At 44.1% G+C, this 9917-nt stretch overlaps 1 long non-coding RNA gene across 2 annotated transcripts; it reads left to right on the top strand.

Moving 5' to 3' along the window:
• Positions 1-1095: 1095 nt before the first annotated feature.
• LOC141568917 (uncharacterized) lies at positions 1096-9371 on the top strand. Of its 2 annotated transcripts, none has more exons than XR_012492226.1 (3): positions 1096-1217; positions 6287-6444; positions 8927-9371. It is a non-coding gene; the product is annotated as an uncharacterized LOC141568917 (long non-coding RNA). The 2 variants fall into 2 exon arrangements; XR_012492225.1 differs by lacking the exon at positions 1096-1217 and adding an exon at positions 1812-1876.
• The last annotated feature ends 546 nt before the right edge of the window (positions 9372-9917 follow it).

The following is a 9917-nucleotide window of genomic DNA, read 5'->3' as shown; positions in this document are numbered from 1 at the left end:
TAGATGTCTAACCGCTGTGCGGTACACCTGAAGCTGATATGGAATGGTATTGACCGTGGACTGTCATTGAGACATTAAAAGGGGGCGGGGGAGACATAGAGAAGAGGGAGAGGTCCGAAGTTCCAGATAGGAAACAGATGCCGTAAATCGCCGTGTATAATGCGCACCGTTTGGCCCGAGTGTCTGAGGGGAAGATGAGGATGCGCGTTCTACGCGGCTCGGGCCGATTCCGTACGTGGTTGAGTATTTTTTCATTCTTTTATTGACGCTTCTGAGTTAAAAGCGTGATCCTAGACGTCGATCACGATATCCGCATGACCGATAAGTCAATACCCTGGCGTGGGATCATCGGTTTTGTGGAACTGGGGAGGAACTGGCAGCGGCCAAGAGTTCTTGGCCTTCAAGGGTGCGTAAAAGGCCTTGAGGGTGTGACCGGTACGTGAAACGTCTCGAACCTCGCACCTGTTCTTGCGTTCTGTAATTACTCGTTACGTAAAATTTCTCATACTGGAACGCGTCAAAGACTGGACGCTAGAATTCCCTTGTGATGCAGAAGATGGGTACCGAAACGTAAAGACACACGGGGGGGGGGGAGGGGATTAAAAGGAAACGTCCTCCCCCCCCCCCTCGAAAGTTTGGGCCAAAGACGTGGGTGCGCGGTCTACCGGGGGGGGGGGGCGTTATACAGTGCAAAATACGGTACTCCAGGAGGTGGGTCCCCGTGGACTGGCTACCACGTGTGTCCGAGACGAATACGGCGTCGCACGTGAGCTGTCTTTCGATCAAGATCTCGCGCAAAAGGAAGAAAACGAAACCAAACCCAAGATTCCCCCCTCCCCCGCCCGCCCCGGGTCCCCCTTGAGCGGCCGGGGTCGCGTCGTGGCGGCCGGGAGCTCGGTGGCCGAAGCCGGCCCGCTCCGGGCCCGGAGAGGCCATCCGAGGTGGGCCCGGACGAGGTCCGGCGACCGTGCCGGCGGCGGGCGCCCCTCGCCGGCTCGCGATCCGGATCCGTCCCGCTGACGTTCGCTCCGGTTGTCGGGCGCCACCTGGCGGCCGCTTTTATATCGTCCCTTCCCTCCGGAGCTCCGGCGACCGCGCCAAGGGGAGGGATCTGGCCGCTGTGCCCGGGGAGGCGTCGCGGGCGGCCGGCGTCACCGGCGGAATCGTCCCGGTGGTGCCGTGGAGACGGCGCGTCGCCCGTTCGCCGGAGATTGGAGGTGCAGGTTTCTGAGGGAGTGACCGCCGCCCGTCCCCGGGCTGCCCGGTCGCGTCGACCGGCGCTCGCCCGTGCCCCTCCGCTCGCGGAGGAACGCTGAGAGGGCGGGACGCGCCCGCGCGCCGGCCCGCCCGCCCGCCCGGCCCGCGGCCGGGCCTGCCCGGCGTCGGCCCTTCCGTGTCGATCGCACTTTGTTTTCTCTCCCCCGCGTCCCGCTCCGGAGGCTGCCCGCCGACCCGGGGCCGCGCGGGATGGCCCGGCCAGGGCCCCGCGGGCCCGTCCGCGGTCCTTCCCGCGGGCCTGTCGTCGGACGCCCCTCCGCGGGAATTTTCACCCAAGTCCCGATCGGGAGACGTTGACCGTACGCCGCCCGCGCGTGTGGCCGGGGAGGGAGTCCCCGGCCCGCGTGCGTGCTCGCGGGGGACGGTGTCGCCGGACGCGACTCTCCGGAGTCCCGTTCCGGCGGCGGGGACCGGGGCCGGGCCCTGCGGGGAGGCACGTGGAGGGCGAGGTGGACCGGGACGGGGGCACGCGCGGGTCCCGGTCGGTCCGACTCGACTTTTCCTCCCCCGTTTTCCCGTCCCCAGAGACCGGGCGGCCGGGCGGCCGGGCCGGTGGGGGTGGGCCGTCGGAGGCCCGTTCGTCGGAGGCGCCTCGGTGGTACGTTTCCCCTCACGCCCCCTCCCCGAGTCCCAGTTCGGAGGCGCGGTGGTTCGTGGCGGCCCCTGCCCGCGCCTGCGACCGTTGCGGTGGGGAGTATCTCTTCTTTGACATCAACTCTTGGCGGAGGCGAGTGTCAGGAGCAAGCTGTCTGGTTACAGTTAGGCAGGCATCCCTTATTTTATGAGAATTGTGAATCCTTGAAGTTAACACCTTTAAGTTTAGCTGCACAGGATTATTAATTACTAATACATGGTAAGTCCCTTCCAATGAGGTATAGCCTTTAATTGATGTCTTGTGCAAAATAGGACAAAATCTCCTTGTGATTGGTGGCCTTCTAAATCTTTGTCTCCCAGGAGCACACTGAAAGTGAATCATTGTATAGTTTCTTTAAGCTGGCTCATAAGGCCTTGATAACAACAACAGAATGTTTCCTTTTAGTGCGGTTGCTTCATGTGCCCTTTCATCCCCACGCATAGGGCGACCAGTGACTAATGAGAGAGAAAGGCTGTGTCTACCAAAAGGAGATTGCAGGTTGAGAACTATAGAGAGAGCTTTTGGCCAGGGGAGGTTAAATCTTAGAAAGTTAACCTAGTTGGGTTTTAATTTTGCCATTTGTGCATCTCACCAATTCAGAGTATTGGGGTGATTGTACAATGAAAATTTGTAGAACAGGCCAAATACTACAAATGGCATCATTTGCCCACTGAAATGAGCCCCTTGGTCACTCACTGTGTAATAAACTCATAGGGGAATCTCTAACTGGTGGGAATAGTTTTTTCCCAAGAATAATTTATGTACCAGTAAGGCTGTCGCTCTCCTGCAAAGGAATGTCTCAACCCACTGAGAGAACATATAAATTATGAACCATTTGTATCCTACATAGGGTAGCATTTGGATAAAATCCAATAACGATTCCTTTGGACCTCAAGGAAGGGGGATGTCGAGGCAGAGTGATTTTCCAGGCCTATATTTGAGACAGATAGCATCTGCTATACACACTTTATAAGCAACAGGAGATTGCCAGGAACTGTTGTTCATTCCATGTAATCATCTTTTCAGGACCCAAGTGTGTGAGCAAATACACATGTTGAAGTGTACATGTTACTGGACTCAGATATGGTGGCGCTTGTCTCCTGGCACCCAAATTTGAACAAGTATCAAATTGTAGTTTTCTACAAACTCTAGAGCAAAGTAGTTTTCTAGATACCGACAGCTTGGGAAGATGGCTATAATGTCCAGGAAAACACACACACACACACACACACACACACAAAAAAAACACTTTCTTTGAACTGAAAATAATCAAGAGGTTTTATTGTCAGGCAGGTTGGTGGTGGCGGCGTGGGGGGCAGAGGACAAGGAAAGGTGGGCGTTCACCATATAGGTTTAAGGGCTGACAGTTGAGAAATCACCTCCAGTGGCCCCGTCGGCTTCATAAGGTCTCTCAAACTCAGCGGCCATTGCTGGATTGTGGCATCATGCTTTACCAGCAAAAGCTGCAGGGTAGTTGCAACCATGGATCCCTGTGTTGAGTACCGGAGAATTGAGAAATTGCTCTTTCAAGGTTAATACTCTGTTGAATTCCTTAGATCAACAAGGTATGTATACTGTTTAAGGCAGTAAAGGGGAACGTCATTAAATCAAGCAGTGGAAGGGAAAAGCACATGGAAGATGGATGAATAGAAAATTTAGGAGGTGAATGAACTAAATCTAACTAAGCCACTAATTCCTTTGGTTTCACCTTTTATCTCTTCTACATTTCCTTGTTTCCTTGATTTGAAAGATCAGGTTTCTAATACTTTACAAGTACAAACAATTAGAACACATGACTTTAAATGTCGTTGGTGGTGTATATACTATCCTCACTTGATCAAGTGCCTTTGGCACAAAACAGTAAATAATCCTCAGTTATCTTACCTCGAGGTTTGGGGGCCCTTTCTGGACTCTAGGTTGTGGGAGAGCACCAGCCAGACTTGTTTGGGCACTTACCTGACTTTAGATAAGGAGACTATTAATTTGTGACCTAAATGATATGACAGTTTTCTTCAGAAGGATTTTCTGGTTTACAAGCAATAGAAATCCGTATAAAGTAGTTCAAGCTGAATTTATTGAGTCAATAGGCAGATGGCACCCAAAATACAGGAAGACCGACTTCCTGAAGTCCTAGACATGAGGAAGTTCAAGGTCTGCTTGGTCTTTCGTGTCCATCATGGGCTGTTTAGGAAGATGAATCTCCTGAAGCATAAACTGGATGGTCTTTACGTAAAAATAACTGATGTCTGGGTCTTTATCCAGTTAGCCATTTTTGCAGTCAGAGTGTAATTCCCAAATGAAACAAAAAAACCTTCTTTTATATCTCAGTAGGAGAAAAGACCCCATTAGTACTGTATGTTTCAGAATGTAATGATTTAAGAAAAGCAACTGGATAAATCAACCAAAATGGTGTGCACCACTGAAATTTGAAATTATTTAGGCACAATTGAACCCCTCAGTTTGCCACTGAAAAGCTGTCAACCACATGCACAAGAATAAAGTACTTTTGCTAGTCCCATTTCCTTGAGAATGGAACCTCATAACCATCTAATAATAACTGACTGTATATACCACCATTACTTTGAGGACAGAAAAGGACACAGGTTAAACTTGACAAGGTCAGGAGACAAAAAACAATATAAGATGAACATAAAATAATTCATAACTAAGGTGGGCCATGGAGGGAAACTTCCTTCATAAAATCAATCTTCACCTTAAGTGAGCCTGTCTATTGTCTTTTTGCACATAAAATGGCATCCTTGGAATGTCGGTTATTCCTTTTTCCAGACCAGAGCCGAAAACTACAGAATCCCTTGTAATTATTCATGTCCCTTGATTAAATCTTTATACTTGAAGAGACATTTCTCCAAAGAGGACATACAAATGGCAAATAGACATATGAAAAAATGCTCAACATCACTAATCATCAGAGAAATGCAAATCAAAACCACAATGAGATATCACCTCACCCCAGTCAGAATGGCTATCATCAACAAGACAAATAGTAACAAGTGTTGGAGAGGCTGTGGAGAGAAAGGAACCCTCATATACTGTTGGTGGGAATGCAGACTGGTGCAGCCTCTATGGAAGGCAGTGTGGAGGTTCCTCAAAAAATCACGAATAGAATTACCATATGACCCAGCAATCCCTTTCCTGGGTATCTACCCAAAAAATCTGAAAACATTTATACATAAAGACATGTGTGCTCCAATGATCGTTGCAACTTTGTTTACTGTGGCCAAGACATGGAAACAACCAAAATGTCCTTCGATAGATGAATGGATAAAGAAGTTGTGGTATATATACACAATGGAATACTATTTGGCAGTAAGAAAAGATGATATAGGAACATTTATGACAACATGGATGGATCTTGAGAGTATGATGCTAAGCGAAATAAGTCAGACGGAAAAAGCAGAGAACCATATGATTTCACTGATATGTGGTATATAAAAAAAAACAAAAGAACAAGACAAACAAATGAGAAACAGAAACTCATAGACACAGACAATAGTTTAGTGGTTACCAGAGGGTAAGGGGGGTGGGGGGTGGGAGACGAGGGTAAGGGGGATCAAATATATGGTGATGGAAGGAGAACTGACTCTGGGTAGTGAATACACAATGGGACTTATAGATGATGTAATACAGAATTGTACACCTGAAATCTATGTAATTTCACTAACAATTGTCACCCCAATGAAATAAAATCTTTATGAGAACTACTAACTATCATGTGCACCAATGTAAAAAAGAAGTACTGGTCTCTCCCATCTACTTTTATCCAATCCCAGAGACTTCCCCACTTGGCTTTCTCCCATTCCCTTAATCTATCACCAGTGGATTTCATGTAACACTCCTTTTGATTCTATGTGTAAAATACACTGCAAACCATTTTGCAGAGCTTTTTCTCAATCTGTTGAGAATTTGCTTCCCGGCAATTGTCAGTTTGGCCCAAATAAACTCTTATAAGCTTTCTCTTAGGCTGGATGTTTTTCGTTGACAGCTTGAATCAATTACCTTTGTTGTAAATCAACCTCAGTCATCTTACTTTCAGGCTTGGGACCTGTGTTATTACTCTTGATGAAATTTTTTCCTCATATGAGCAGATTCCTCATAGTGGGTGATTTATCTGACTTTTTTTCATTGAACAAGTGTTTTTATTGTGACTAACTTGAAGCATGAGAAAAAAACTTAAGCTAGCCTGTTTCTTACATGCCTCACCTGGTATTGTTAATAGTTGACAGCATTCCGCTCTTTAATACCAGTGACACAGGAGAGATAAACTTTTAATATTATGCTATGTGATAATGATAAGGAAGACAGAAAAGGCTTTTCATGGTACTTGAGTCCTCAAAACAACTCTTCATGTTCTAGTGAGAAGAAGACACAAGTTGGCTATCTGACAGACGCACATTAATGGGTTATCTCCAAAGCACACGGCCTCTAAAATCCCTCCCAATGACAGGAAACCCATCTGAAGTGACAACTTGCAGAGCTGGACTGACCAGAGCGCAATTCTTCCTCCTGTACAGGTAGGCGTAACCCCTACTGTACTAGAACATTTTTTGTGTAATTACTAAACAAACGCCATGTTCTTTTTTTCTGTAATTTAAAAAGCTGTTCAAAGAGATACATAATTGGTGAGGCTATTACTAGAAGAGCAAGACTATGAGTTACCTAGTCTGAAGATATATGAGTAGGAGGAGGAAATATCTAGAGATTTCAGACTAGAAGAAATGAACTTCCCAATAGAATTTGTGTGCACGCACCTACTGTATGTGTTCTGTGTCTAGGGCTATGTAGGTTGTAAGAGTTTATTGTGCGCCAGTGTTCTGAGTGTTGGAAAGCTGGACTTGATCCATGGATGAGGGAGGATACCTGTCTCCATCCCCTAGGTCTAAACAATAGGACCTTTTTATGGCTGAGTCCACATAAAAGTCCAATCAAGATAGTTAGACCCAAAGGACTCAGAGCCACGGGGCTGACGTGTAGTGTTTGCATGTCGGTGACTATGCTGGTGGGGATTTCAGGCATTGTGTGTGGCCTAGCACGTGCCGACAAGTAATTGGAGAAGCCAACATATTGATTATAATGATTTCTTAGGATTCTCTAAGCATGAAGAAAGTCAAATTGAGTAAAATGGAATTTTAAACTAATTTAACTTCAGAGAAGCTAAATAAGTTTTTCAAATTTTAATGTATTGTGTGCTTATTTCAAGAAAAAATGTAAAATGAGCATTCATAATTATTGTAAATCATGTTTTAAAGGATACGAAGATCTAATATAATGAATTACTTAAAAATATACCTTAAGTCTAAATAATCACGTAGTTCATAATAATTTATTAATGATTTAAATTTAAACAATCATTTATTACTGAACTTATCCAATGCTAGTCTGTTGATCAAATCATTTCCTAAATAAATTAGCTCTATGAGGTATGCTTACCTGGAAAATTTTAACTCCCTAAAGTTCTATGTGCTGGGCTGGAAAATCAACAGATTTCAAAGCTATTTAAGATGATGAACCCAGTATAATTTGACTTTAAAATAAGACCCGTCAGAAGTATTAAAACGTTAGACATTCTGGAAGTAAATTGATATTCCATACATTGTCAAGCCCTTGGTTTTAAATTTGTTCTTTTAAATACTGGGAAAGTTATTTCATGATGATTTTAATTAAAAAAATTAGAAAACCAACTATTTTTAATTTAGTCCAGGGGATACTTTGACGACAATTAAGGAAATGCTGCAGAAACTTAGTGAATTAAATCAATCCGTGAAGGAGCTCTTTAGAAAGAGCTAACAAAATGTAAGAGTGAAATTTGATAGCTCAATAATATAATTTAACTTTGCTAGTTTGCAGTTTTATCCCTCCTAATATTCAGCTCTTTCCTCTTTGTTTCTCCTCCCACTGATTAACTGAAGAGCTCTGCTCTGTTTTTCAAAGCTACCCAACCTCGTTCATTAACAAACACCCTAACCTGAAAAGAGCAGCTTCTTTAATCCTCAGGATCCTGGATGTCTGGGGAACCAAAATTTTACAACTCCCTAGCAGAAGGCTGTAGACAATGAGATTTCATACAACACTGAGGCAGACCTGAGGCATCAGAAGACCCCAGGAGATGACTTGTCAACTATTAGCCCTGAGGCCTGCTTCCCTTTGTTCTTTGCTGTTTACCCGCCTATAAAACTTCTTAATTATTTTGTCTTCGGGAAGGTGTATTTTTAGACAGGAGTCTGCCATCTTCCCTAGCTGCCAGCATCTGGAATGAAGGATGCTTTTCTCCTCACCAAGCCTTGTCACTCTACTTTTTTGGAATCTTTGGGCAGCAACTGGCACTGAACCTGAGTTAGGTAACAAAAGGGGGTGGGGAATATGAATGCTGACTAACTTTTTTCATAAACTTAGAAAATATGTAAAGTCTAATATGTTCATTCTACATAGGAAATAATCATTACTGTCATATATAAATATTTGAGGTTTTATACTTCACAGTTATGTATGAAAATGATTGTATTTAAGGAACAAATTAAAAATGAAATTATTAGGATATTGTGCTGATTCTTTCTGGAGATGAGGATAAAAAACTCATGTAGAAAGAAATGTCAATAGATGAAGTTACGGAAATGTTCATTTTATAAAGGTACTACCCATCATAACTCTCAAAGCATCATTTCGATGCATGTTTTTTCAATTCTCACGCTTATTGGCCCTGTCAGATATGTTGATCAGGGTTTAATGAGATTGGGTTATAATTGTCTGAGCATTGAGAAATTTAGTATTGTTTGAAAGTTTGGAAAGGAAGAAGTCAATATTTCTTTGCTACTGGAACATAGCTTTTGCTGATATCTAAGCTTTACCATACTGAGGAATTAGAGTACATTTGCGGTCATTTAAAACTGTTTCAGTGGCTCTTCTATAAGTCCATTCAGTCTGTACTCTCTTAATAAATTTTCAAAAAAAACTCATGGCAAGTTAGTATCGTGTGTGAACTTTCCAATTATATTTCAGATTTTAAGAAAGAAGAAAGGCCTTAATGGTTGTGAGAGCCCTGAGGCTGATGATTACTTTGAGCACAGTTCACTCTTGGAGGACATTCAACAAACTAAATGAAGATGGTGATTTTATTTTCAAACAAGGACTTCTAAGTACTTTTACTTTGCCTCTACTTTTTATTTGTTGATCCTTCGTTGTCAATTTCACTATTTAGGCGTGAGCAAAGAGGTGCACAAAGGGTGCCACAGCCCCAGACTCTGGTACTTCCTATGTGCTAACTCCACATCCAGAAGAAAAATATAAAAGAAGTAATGAATTTGATAATATGATGCAGAATCACAAAATTGCAGTGAGTACTAAAGTATGGTTTGTGCATGAAGAGACTGACCACACATCTTGTTTATTTTCACAGTGGGTGATGACAATAAGTAGAAGGAGAAAAAGCATTTTATTTTTTGGTTTTATAGAACTTCAGAGTAAAATTGCTGAAATCTTATAATAGTACATGTCCAGTGCTTTGAAAAGAGGAGTGAAGAGAAACATCCTAATCCAGGCTTTGCTTCTTACTCCCCGTACCTTGGGCTAGGGCACCTGAATTATGAATATAGGGCGCATATGTCTTCACTCTTCCCTCCTCTGACTTTTCAGAAACATTTCATGTACTTAAAATAGATTTTGAGACTATAAAATATTTGGATGTATCCCAAAATTTGGTGTTTCAAAATTAGGGTTTTCTCCCCTTCTTCCGCTCCCCTCCCACCCCCTGAGGTTCAAACCGTTGTTTCTCAGTCTAGTTGTGTAGGAAAGGTCCCTGGCCCGTGCTGGTATCATGAGCTTTGCAATCCCTCTGGCTGAGGCAGTTGGTCGTCGGGCATCAGTCGGCCACTCACGGCAGCGCTGGCTGGCTGCCGGACTCTCATACTGGCTGCCGGCCACTCACATTGGCCACCATTTGCTCATGGCAGCAGTTATTTTTTCAAATTAAAGTTTATTGGGGGACAATGGT

The sequence above is a fragment of the Rhinolophus sinicus genome, linkage group LG15 (assembly GCF_036562045.2).
Source record: "Rhinolophus sinicus isolate RSC01 linkage group LG15, ASM3656204v1, whole genome shotgun sequence".
Taxonomy (NCBI): domain Eukaryota; kingdom Metazoa; phylum Chordata; class Mammalia; order Chiroptera; family Rhinolophidae; genus Rhinolophus; species Rhinolophus sinicus.
Note: the sequence above shows the minus strand (reverse complement) of the source record. Positions and strands in the feature narration are given on the sequence as shown.